At 36.7% G+C, this 13,296-nt stretch overlaps 1 pseudogene; it reads right to left on the bottom strand.

The window, feature by feature from the left end:
* On the bottom strand, positions 8,212–11,720 carry LOC107609244 (annotated as a pseudogene).

The raw sequence follows: 13,296 nt of genomic DNA, 5'->3' as shown, positions 1-13,296 counted from the left end.
ATGAAATCCAAAGAAGAGGTTGGGAAGTTCTAACAAACCCCATCCAACAAGTCGGCATCCTAATGGTTCAAGAGTTCTATGCCAATGCATGGATCACTAGGAACCATGATCAAAGTAAGAACCCAAACCCAAAGAATTATATTACAATGGTTCGGGAGAAATACTTAGATTTTAGTCCGGAAAATGTGAGGTTGGCGTTTAACTTGCCTATGATGCAAGGAGATGCACGCCCCTACACTAGAAGGGTAAACTTTAATCAAAGGTTGGACCAAGTCCTCATGGACATATGTGTGGAAGGAGCTCAATGGAAGATTGACTCCAAAGGAAAGCCGGTTCAATTAAGAAGACTGGACCTCAAGCCTGTGGCTAGAGGATGGTTGGAATTCATCCAACGCTCCATCATCCCCACTAGCAACCGATCTGAAGTTACTGTGGATCAGGCCATCATGATACATAGCATCATGATTGGAGAGGAAGTAGAGCTGGAGCTTTCATAGAAGGAGACATTCCCATTGAGGAAGAGAAGCCCATCACTAAGAAAAGGATGAAGCAAGCAAGAGAGCCCATTCATGGATCTCAAGAGACGCATAAAGCTCATCACCATGAGATCCCGGAGATGCCTCAAATGCATTTTTCTCCACAAAACTATTGGGAGCAAATCAAAACCTCCCTAGGAGAATTAAGTTCCAACATGGGACAATTAAGGGTGGAACATCAAGAGCACTCCATCATCCTTCATGAAATAAGAGAAGATCAAAAAGCAATGAGGGAGGAACAACAAAGACAAGGAAGAGACATAGAAGAGCTCAAGGACATCATTGGTTCTTCAAGAAGGAAACGCCACCATCACTAAGGTGGACTCATTCCTTGTTCTTACATTCTCTGTTTTTCGTTTTCTCTATGTTAAGTGCTTATCCATGTTTGTGTCTTCATTACATGATCATTAGTATTTAGTAACTTTGTCTTAAAGTTATGAATGTCCTATGAATCCATCACCTCTCTTAAATGAAAACTGTTTTAATTCAAAAGAACAAGAAGTACACGAGTTTCGAATTTATCTTTGAACTTAGTTTAATTATATTGATGTGGTGACAATGCTTCTTGTTTTCTGAATGAATGCATGAACAGTGCATATGTCTTTTGAAGTTGTTGTTTAAGAATGTTAAATATGTTGGCTCTTGAAAGAATGATGATAAGGAGACATGTTATTTGATAATCTGAAAAATCATAAAAATGATTCTTGAAGCAAGAAAAAGCAGCAAAGAACAAAGCTTGCAGAAAAAAAAATATAGGCAAAAAAAAAAAGAGAAAAAGCAAGCAGAAAAAGCCAAAAGCTCTTAATACCAAGAGGCAAGAGCAAAAAGCCAATAACCCTTAAAACGAAAAGGCAAGGGTAAATAAAAAGGATCCCAAGGCTTTGAGCATCAGTGGATAGGAGGGCCTAAAGGAATAAAATCCTGGCCTAAGCGGCTAAACCAAGCTGTCCCTAACCATGTGCTTGTGGCGTGAAGGTGTCAAGTGAAAACTTGAGACTGAGCGGTTAAAGTCAAGGTCTAAAGCAAAAACAGAGTGTGCTTAAGAACCCTGGACACCTCTAATTGGGGACTTTAGCAAAGCTGAGTCACAATCTGAAAAGGTTCACCCAATTATGTGTCTGTGGCATTTATGTATCCGGTGGTAATACTGGAAAACAAAGTGGTTAGGGCCACAGCCAAGACTCATAAAATAGCTGTGTTCAAGAATCATCATACTGAACTAGGAGAATCAATAACACTATCTGAACTCTGAGTTCCTATAGATGCAAATCATTCTGAACCTCAATGGATAAAGTGAGATGCCAAAACTATTCAAGAGTCAAAAAGCTATAAGTCCCACTCATTTGATTGGAGCTATGTTTCATTGATAGTTTGGAATTTATAGTATATTCTCTTCTTTTTATCCTATTTGATTTTCAGTTGTTTGGGGACAAGCAACAATTTAAGTTTGGTGTTGTGATGAGCGAATAATTTATACGCTTTTTGGCATTGTTTTTAGTATGTTTTTAGTAGAATCTAGTTACTTTTAGGGATGTTTTCATTAGTTTTTATGTTAAATTCACATTTCTGGACTTTACTATGAGTTTGTGTGTTTTTCTATGATTTCAGGTATTTTCTGGCTGAAATTGAGGGACTTGAGCAAAAATCAGATTCAGAGATTGAAGAAGGACTGCTGATGCTGTTGGATTCTGACCTCCCTGCACTCAAAGTAGATTTTCTGGAGCTACAGAACTCAAAATGGCACGCTTCTAATTGCGTTGGAAAGTAGACATCCAGGGCTTTCTAGTAATATATAATAGTTTATACTTTGGCCGAGTTTAGATGACGTAAAAGGGCGTTGAACGCCAGTTCTATGCTACTGTCTGGAGTTAAACGCAAGAAACACGTCACAAACCAGAGTTGAACGCCAGAAACACGTTACAAACTGGCGTTCAACTCCAAGAATGACCTCTGCACGTGTAACATTCAAGCTCAGCCCAAGCACACACCAAGTGGGCCCCAGAAGTGGATTTATGCATCAAACGTGACAATCATCATCATTCCCTATGAACGCGTGCCTGACAACCACTTCCGTTCTACCTTAGATTGAATGATTATCTCTTGGATCTCTTAATTAGAATCTTCGTGGTATAAGCTAGGTTGATGGCAGCATTCATGAGAGTCCAGAAAGTCTAAACCTTGTCTGTGGTATTTCGAGTAGGACTCTGGGATTGAATGACTGTGACGAACTTCAAACTCGCGAGTGCTGGGCGTAGTGACAGACGCAAAAGGAGGGTGAATCCTATTCCAGTATGATCGAAAACCTCAGATGATTAGCCGTGCTGTGACAGAGCATTTGGACCATTTTCACAAGAGGATAGGATGCAGCCATTGACAAGGGTGATGCCTCCAGACGATTAGCCATGCAGTGACAGTGCATCGGACCATTTTCCAGAGAGGATTAAAAGTAGCCATTGACAACGGTGATGTCCTTACATAAAGCCAGCCATGGAAAAGAGTAAAACTGATTGGATGAAGACAGCAGGAAAGCAGAGGTTCAGAGGAACGAAAGCATCTCTATACACTTATCTGAAATTCTCACCAATGATATACATAAGTGTTTCTATCCTTATTTTCTATCTATTTATTATTAATTTTCAAAAACTCCATAACTATTTTATATCCGCCTGACTGAGATTTACAAGGTGACCATAGCTTGCTTCATACCAACAATCTCCGTGGGATCGACCCTTACTCACGTAAGGTTTATTACTTGGACGACCCAGTGCACTTGCTGGTTAGTTGTATCGAAGTTGTGAATGAAAAACAATTTATTAAGACGTGCGTACATAGTTTTTGATGCCGTTGCCTGATATCACAATTTCGTGCACCAGTTTCCAATGAATTGATGTTATTACTCTTCTTCTCAATTCAAGTCTTGTTCATCTAAGAGCGAGAGAGTCTTTGTTCTTCAAAGACCTAATTCTATTGAGAGAGGAATTAGATCTATTCGAATTCTATTATGAGCTTAAAAAAGGATTTATAAAATTCATTTTAAGACTCAACTCTCACAATTCTCTTAGTTGATAATTCAGAGCTTGATATGTGACGTGTAATCACTTTGAATTAAGATCTTGAGGATTGTGTGGCTTGGGATTAGCAATTTTTCTTTACCTCTTCTCATGAGTAATAGATCAAGAGATTGGCAATTGACTATGTTAAGAGAAATTGAATTACCAAGAGATTGGAATTCAACTACTTAAGATCTGCCATGGATCTACCTTACATGATTAAGAAGAAGTTGAGAATCATTGATTTTGGAAGAATCAACATCTCCAATCTCTAATGATTTCACCCCATGTCATTTCTTCACTATTAATTTCTCATTCTAGTTACTTGCTTCAATTTTCCTTCCGAATCACTAGCTTCTCTTTACTGCTCTTTGTCTCTAATTTCCTTTACATTTCAGCACTTTAATTTTCTCGCCATTTATTCTTCTGCATTTACATTATTGCAATTTGAGTTTATGCACTTTCAATTTCCAGTTATTTACATTCCCGCTCTTTACTTTCAGTCATTTATTTTCCTGCTCTTTACCTTTTAGCAATTTACTTCATTATCAAGTTATCCAAGATTTGAACAAACCTCATCAATTTGCTAGTTTAACTAGAATAGCCAATTAATTAGAATTTCTTAATCTATCAATCCTCGTGGGATCGACCTCACTCATAGTGAGTTATTACTTGATTACAACCTGGTGCATTTGTCGGTGGATATTGATAATCAAATCCGTATCAAGTTTTTGGCACTGTTGCCGGAGATTGATTAAGATTGACAATGACTAAGTTAGTTGGCTACCTAGATTAAACGTTTTTCTTTTATTTTTGTTACTTAGCCTAATTTTGGTTTACTTATTTTACTCTTACATTTGATGCCATTCACCTGTTCATTGTATATATTCATTTTAATTTTAGCATACTAACTATTTGATACTTTGCATCACTTAACTCTAACTACACTCTGTGATAGGGTGATCTTTTCTACCTTGTTCTTTTGGTTGATTGTGTATATGCGAGGTTGTAGAGGTGAGTCAACATCCTACGATCTAGATATTGAGAAAACTCTTCGAAGATTGAGAAAAGAAGCAAGAGATAAAGCAGTCCTTGAGGAATTTGAAGGAGAAGATTTAGGACATAGCATGGCTGCGAAGTTTAATCAGGATCACAATTTTGAAGTTGGCAACAATAATGCTAATACCCCACCAATTATAAGGACATTGGGTTCATACACTAATCCTAATCCTGATAAATGTTGGAGTAGCATTCTAACTCCCAATGTACATGCCAACAATTTTGAGCTCAAGCCTCAACTGGTCACCCTAGTGCAACAAAACTGTCAATTCGGAAGAGGTGCTTAAGAAGATCCTAATCAATATTCACATTTCTCAAAATCTGTGACTCAATTAAGACAAATGGAGTACTACAAGATGATTACAGACTACTCTTATTTCCCTTCTCCCTTAGAGATAGAGAATCTCAATGGCTAGAGACTTTCTCCAAGGAGAGCATTGCAACTTGGGAGAATTTAGTCAATAAGTTCTTGACTAAGTTCTTTCCCCCTCAAAGGATCATCAAGCTTAGAACTGAGGTTCAAACATTTAAGCAATTGGATGGAGAATCACTCTACAAGGCATGGGAAAGATTTATATGATTGTTAAAGAAATGCCTACCAAACATGTTCACAGATTGGGTTCAACTCCAAATCTTCTATGAAGGCATCACTCAATCATCAAGGAATGCACTAGATAACTTAGCAGGGAGCTCAGTCCATATGAAGACTCCTGAGGAAGCAATGGACCGTATAGATATTGTGGTCAACAATCAATAGTTCTACTCATCAAAGAGGAATATGAACATGAAGAGAGGAGTGATGGAGCTTGACACCCTGGATGATATCATGGCACAAAACAAGCTCATGACCCAACAAATACAACTCAACTCTCAGCAATTGGCAACATTGACTAGACAAATGGGAGGGATGCAAGTGTCAGTTGTAACAACTCTAATTTTTGTACTAACGCGTGTTTTTCTTAAAATAATATTTTAAAGCGATTAGTTTTATTTTGACAAGTCGACTTTGAACCCAGAAGTAAAATAAATGGTAATATAATTTTATTATTATGTCATTTATTTATTTATTTTACTTGCTCTAATTATAATAGAACCTAGATAATAATATTGTTATTATTATCAAGTTTGACTTTTTCCGATATAAGTAATTATTGGTATTTCTTGATGAGCTTAGAGTTGCTAATGCTTCATCAAATATCTTTCATCCTCAAGTTACTAATGTTATTTATATTAGTAACTCATATATATTTAACCCTATATATTATTTCTTATGTTTTAATATATTCAGTTTTCATAATATCCGTTTGAAATATTTATAACTTGAACCGATGAATCAACAACTCCGAAACATGACACCCAACCCATGATTAACTAAGCCAAGACACCTGATGACTGCACATCATGTTATGTTTTTCTATGCTTTTTCATATCAAAATTTAATTAATCATGCTTAATTATTGAATATTTTTGTGCTTAAGTCATATATTACTTTCATCTCTTTGATTTTATTTATTTTGTAGAAAATGATGAAAAAAGGAAGTAAAAAGCACAAAACAAGAATGATAAATGATTGAGGTAATTTGGCTATGAAAGTGGTGCTTGTGTTGGAGGCCTCAGCGCTCACTCCCACGCTCTCTGGCAAGCTCTTGTGCCAAAAGCGCCAGCACCCAAATCAGCATTACCCTGCCTTCTTCAATGAAGAATAACTTGGGTTGTAGCACTCTGATTGAGGCGCTTCTGGTTGTAATGAAAAGTAGACATTCAGAGCTTTCCAACGATATATAATAGTATGGGGGTGGATATCTAATTTGAGGTTCCAAATCTGGCGTTAAAATGGACCCTGGAAGCAGGCCTAGCATTCTTACTGGCGCTCTTGTCCATGCTCACTAGCCAGCGCTAGCATCCAGACAGCATGACCTTACCCTCTTCCAAAGAGCATAACTTTGGCTGTAAGTGTCCAAATGAGGTGCTTCTAGTTGCGTTGGTAAGCTGATGTTTAGAGATTTCCAACCATATATAATAGTATAGGGGTGGACATTCAATTAGAGCCTCAAAAACTGGTGTTGAAATGGGACGTGAAGCAGCCCTGGCACTCTCACTGGCGCTCTCGAGCAACTCCCCCCAAGAGCGCCAGCGATCCTGACAGCATGACCTTGCCATCTTCCAAAGAGCATAACTTGAGCTGTATAGGTCCAAATGATATGCTTCTAGCTGTGTTAGAAAGCTGACATTCAGAGCTTTCCAATAATGTATAATAGTATATGGTGGGTATGAAATTAGGGTACAAATAATTGGCATCTTTAAAGCCCCAAAAACACCGAGCATGAAGCAACAAAGCAAGCACCCACCAGCCCTCATTCCATGTTCTCCATGGGCACTTGCTCTCAAGCTTGCCCAAGAGCGCCACAACATTGTCAAGCACTACCCTTGTCATCAAACCACACCATACACCTACCTTGACACCATCAAAACCTCAACACCACCACCTCACCCTTGTCACAAGCATCAACCTTGTCAAGACCCACGCTCTCCCCAGTGCTCTCCAGCAAGCTTGCTGGAGAGCGCCACTTCCTCACACACACACCCCACCATGATCCCTTCACCCACGCTCCCCTGGGCGCTCACTCAAAGAGCGCCTTCGACACCACTCATGGGAGCAATGACAGCGCTTACTTAGATGCTCTCCTGGGCGCTCACTCAAAGAGCGCCTTCGATGCCATTCCAAGAGGAACAAATAGCACTACAAAAAATTCTGGTAAAAGCGGCGGTTTTTTTAGGTATTTACGGCGGTTTGAACCGCCATTATTACCAATAATGGCGGTTTCGTAAAGCGACGTAATTCTGGGCGCCATTCTGGTTATTACGGCGGTTTTCTGAAAACCGCCACAATTCCCTGGGTTAAAATGGCGGTTTTTGAATAGGTTAAAACGGCGGTTCAAACCGCCGTTATTTCCAAGGTTAAAATGGCGGTTTTTGGATAGGTTAAAATGGCGGTTTGAACCGCCATTATTACCCTGACAAAGTGGCGTTTTGGTTGGTTAAAACGGCAGTTTGAACCGCCATTATTTCCAGGGTTAAAATGGCGGTTTTTGGATAGATTAAAATGGCGGTTTGAACCGCCATTATTACCCTGACAGAGTGACGTTTTGATTGGTTAAAATGGCATTTTTGAACCGCCATTTTTACCCTGACAGTAGCATTTTAATTGGTTAAAATGGTATTTTTGAACCGTCATTTTATCCTGACAGTGACATTTTTTATCGTTTAAAAAAATAATTTTTACTGTCATTTTTATCGCGTTAAATAAATAATTTTGTGATTAAAATTTCACAATAACAAAAAATCATAATTCATAAATAAAATATTATAACTCATAAACAAAATATTAATATAATATATAATCTTTTAGTATTGAAAATCAAAAGTAATAATTCCAATACAAATAAAATATTAAATATAACATTTTTTAATTCTAAATAAAGTATTAAATACAAATAAAATATTAAATATCAAGACACTCCTTGTCTTCAAACCATTCGTTCCTCGAGAGTTCCAACCGTGGATCTTCTTTAGGATCCTCTTCATTCTGGAATCATAAAAAACAAATGGGCATTGACAAGTCAGGACACTTCTACTTTTGATGTATTGCTACTAAATATATGGTAAAATAATTTAAAAAAATTAATTAATATTAACCTAAAAAAACTGCTTCTTTAACATTACTTAGCAAGAATTTATGGGCTTAATTACCTTCATCTTGTGACAAAGCCTGTCCAAAAGTCCAAGAGTAAAAGTAAAAGGCAGATAAGAGTAATAGGAAGAAGGAAATGTGTGGTGGAGCTTTCTTCATGTTTGCTTGCTGATTTAGTTTGATCGATGACTAAATAAACTAATCTCCAGAGATGATTGAATTGAAAGCAACTAATATTAATAAGATGTGAAAATATAGCTTGGCACAGAAAGCGCAGAGAAGAGGAGATTAGTTTAGTTAAAATGTTAAAATCTAAATTACTAGAAACATGTGAACTTACATAAATAAAATAAAATAGATTATTCATAATAGATTGGTTGAGCCAGCTCACAAGCGATCTCCGTCACATTAATTCCAAAATAAAATAAAATAAAATAAAATAAAATAAAAAAATTATTCATAATGTTGATATATCGATCCAGAGCACCAAAAAACTGCATTTTCACATAAAGTACAACAATCATCACATGAAAATTAAATGCTGGTTCAGTAACAATGAGAACATTTAGGAATTTACTTTTATCCTTTTATCCTCTCCTAATTAGGGCCAGAACATCAAAGGAGAATGAAAATAGGGGGGTTCTGTCTCCAGGTTTCTTTTCTTTCTTGATCTTCCCAACTTTAATGTAGTTAATAATTTCTCTCCATCACAATAATCTCAAGAGATCCTTATGCCCGTAAAGGGTAAAGAATTTGTCTATTTTTATATCCTCATGCTACTGAAGTTTACATGAGATGAAAAATAGAATTTCTAGAAAGTAGCAAACAAATGAGATAGTTTTCATCGAGAATAACAATTATAAACAAAAATTATTCATCATTTGAAACAAATAATAGAAATAAATAATATGAGAACCTCCAATTTTTGAAGCATATCTTTTAACTTTTCACGTCGACGTCGCCTTGCATTGTCATCAACATCTCCCCCATCTTGAGCAGCTCTCTTATCGCTTTTGATCTCAAGTTTTCCATTACAACTTTCACAATGGAAGTCGTCATCTTCAAATGAAATCAACTGCAATGCATCAAAGCATTGTATCTACAGTAATTCAAATTCCAGAGTATTAGGTTACAGGAATACATCAAATCGAATAACCATGACAAATATTGATTTTAAAATTAATTATTAAGACCTTTTCCCACAGGTTGTACATATATATTCCTGAACTGTACTTTTGTTATCCAATTCATCTTTCAGCTTATGCTTCATGCGATGCAGTCTGTATCTGACCACATCATATATCTGCAATGAGACTCAACTAAGAATTTCAATATATGAAACACAAACACTCAGTAAAATAGATTTATAGAAGAAAATGCAAGAAGGGATGGACCTGTGCATAATCTAGACAACAGTAAGAGTGTGTGTACAGCTTGACCTTTTCTTCTCCCTCTTTTGTTGGATGTTGAGCATCGACTGTAGCAGCTACAGCAGCATTAAAAAATTTTGCACCTTTTGCTGTCTGGTGAAATCATACATTTAAAACAGGTACACTATACCATGACTATATCTATTTACCCACAACTCACACATCATAATAAAAGAAATTGGAAACGATAAATAACCAGTTATGATTTTTGAAACATTTGAATTTAAAAGAATGAAGAAACTTCACATCTTAGAGATAGCAAAAAAGAAAGTTGTACAGAGGATTAGAATGACAGATACGCTACAGCATGATGACAAACTTATATCATAATAATCTTAGCAGTAGCATGCATATCCTTATTTAATGTGTCCAAAAATCAGAGAAGTATGTGAATTTGTTGTTGGGTATCCATGGTCAAGTTAACAGATCAAACAGAACCAAAAGAGAATAAGATCCTTTTACAAAATCTTAAGAGCAAAAGATTATGCCGAATTTACAAGGACAACTCGAACAGGTTAAGATAACTGAGATATAATACTTGCAATATCTTTAGTGCTAAGGTATGGCAAATTCCTGCATAAAAAATAGGAATAAACATCATAAATTTGTTGTACCTTATTGAATAATCCTTACCCCAGCCTTATCCATTTCACTAAATTTTAATTACGGAACTAGAGAACATAAGAATAGAGTTGCAATGAGAAGAATATCATACTGCACTAAAATTCAATATCCCCTTTTATTTCCCTTCTATTAGTGTGTCATTCTGTAGCTTCCAATTTATACGAGTTAAGAATAAATCATCCAATTAATTGTTAACTGAAGGAATGTGTCATCACCAACAGATTGATCTACTCAGTGACCTGTTTAACTCACTGACTAATACAACCAAGCTTTATATCAGACTTTACACTTGTCTCAATCAAGCCACACCATTAGCAAATTAATCAAATTCATCATTTCATCACCTTCAACATTATTAACAAACACGGCATTTTAACCTCAATGCACTAAAAATTCAAATGAAATTTAATCATTTATTTATTTATTTTCCATTTTTTTATTCCGTTTGCAATTGCGTGAAAATAAAGGGAGAGAAATTGAAATTTGAAGAAGGATAACCTGGTGAGGGCGTCGAGGATCACAACGGTGATTCCTCTGTTATCACTTCTTCCGCTTTTGGGTTGATTATCACCTTTGCTCGTTAGATCGTCGTAGAAAGCCCTACACTTCCCTCGTCAACAACAACAACAACGCAAAAGATCAATCAAAGTAAAAAAACACAATAAGGAGAAAAAACAAGCATTCCCTGTTTCTTCCTACTAGATCATGAACTAGATCTAAAATTATGAAGAGGAAGGAAAAATCAAAAGAAGATGAAGGCGGAACAAAATCACAGAGGCTCGCTAAAGGCAGCAACAGCGGCATTGCTTGCGGCGGCGAGGTGATAAATAAAGGCGGCAAGGGAATGAGCCACGATACCTTCGGATCGAAGCCAGAACCTCATTGAAGGTAGCGACACGATGTTGCTTGATATAGTGAGGGGATGAGTGACAGCGAGGAGATGAACAATGGCAGTGAAATAAGCGGCAGCGACAAACCTTCAGATTGAGGCCAGATCGAGAACCAGATCGAAAACTCGCTGAAGGCAACAACAACAACGTTTCTTGCAGCGGCGATATGAGTTGCAACGAGTGGATGAGTGGAAGCGAGGAGATGAATGACAGTGGCATAAGATGAAAGGCGGCAAGGGATTAGGGATTACAGTTCGTCATTCACCTTTTATTGAGAAATCACAATTATCCCTCTCGATCTCTCATACAGTCAAATACAACAATACATCGGGAGACAAAAAGACAAAAAGAAAAAATGATTGTGGTGGTTTTAAACCGCCAGAATCGACTAAACCCGCCACAAAAGTCTTAAGCATTCTGGCACAAGCTAAAACCGCCAGAATTAATGGAAAAAATGGCTGTTCTATAAAACCGCCATAAAATTAATGCCGTTTTAATCTAATTTTTTTGTAGTGTAGCCAGCACTCTCTCTTCACAGTCACAAGGAAGCGTAGCGCTCTCCTGGAAAGTGCCAACGCTAGGAACTAACGCTCGCACCCAAGTTCACTCAAAGAGCGTCTTCAATGCTTACTTCAAAGAAGAACTGAACCACTTGTACTTGGCGCCCACTTTCAAGCTCAGTAACATGCGCCAGGCCCAATCGCCAGAATGCAAATCCAACGACTCCTTTGAAGCTTTACTGTTCTCACTCAAAGTCCACTCCAAATTCATGCAAACAAGCCCACACTTGTTAACCAATCAATGCTACAAGAAGCATCTAGAATAGTTAATTTTCATTTCATAGAATAAAGAGGAGGATCCGAGGGAGAGGTCTTCAGACTCTCCCTTCACACACTTATTCTCTTTCATTTTCTTTCATACCCACATTGTAAATTTTAGTTATGAATCTTTGATTTTCATTTGGGAAAGGAGCTCTGTTATGATCCCAATGAATTAATGAATTCCTTCTTCTTCTCAATTCGCTTGTTGTAGCTAAGGGAAAGCTTTTGTGCTTCATAGATCCATTCACTACCGAAAGGGGGTTTGGATCTACTTGAATCTCTATGTGAGCCTTGGAAAATGGATCATAGGATTCAATTTGAAGCTTCTCCCTCATAACTCTTTTGATCAACACATTCTTAGTTGGTACATGACATATAACCTCTTTGAATTGAGATCCTAAGGGTTGTGTGGCTTGTGGATTAGAAATTGAGCTTAACCTCTTCTCATGAACAATTAGATCAAGGAATTGGCAATTGATTATGTTAAGAGAAATTGCATTGCCAAGGAATTGGAACTCAATTATCGATAATCCACCATAGATCTACTTCATATGATTCAGAAGGAGTGAGACCTATTGATTCAAAAGGAATCAATATCTCCAATACCTTATGTTTTCTAGCTTTAATTTCCGTCATTTACTTTCTTGCATTTTATTTCCTTACACTTTTATTTCCTGCATTTAACTTTTCTTGCTCTTTAATTTTTCAGCACTTTATTTTCTTGCACCTTATATTCTTGCTATTTACTTTTCTGTAATTTATTGCTTTCTTTTACTCTCAAGTTATTTACGTTTCGTGCTACCTATCATCCAACTATGATAGTCTAACTAGAATAATCAACTAACTATTGATTGCTTAATCCTTTAATCCTTGTGGGATCGACCTCACTCTTGTGAATTTTACTACTTGATACAACCCGGTATACTTGCCGATAGTTAAAATAGAGAATTAAATTTTTCTGTCATCAACACCTAGCCAATAATCATTCTTTAAATGTAATCATCTTTTTTATTAGTTCCATTCATTGTGACCCAACCAATTAGGAAAAAAAAAGAAATAAAAAAAATATGCTAACGGAATTAAGTATGTGTTTGTACCTTATATTAGTTGGCAAATTAATTTTGTTGGAAACTAATTAGAGCTTGATGGCAATAATGATAGATGCAATTTCGGAATTATAAAACAAAGAAATGAT

The sequence above is a fragment of the Arachis ipaensis genome, chromosome B01 (assembly GCF_000816755.2).
Source record: "Arachis ipaensis cultivar K30076 chromosome B01, Araip1.1, whole genome shotgun sequence".
In the NCBI taxonomy this organism is placed as follows: domain Eukaryota; kingdom Viridiplantae; phylum Streptophyta; class Magnoliopsida; order Fabales; family Fabaceae; genus Arachis; species Arachis ipaensis.
The sequence above is the reverse complement of the archived record's forward strand: the minus strand, read 5'-3'. Positions and strand labels throughout refer to the sequence as shown.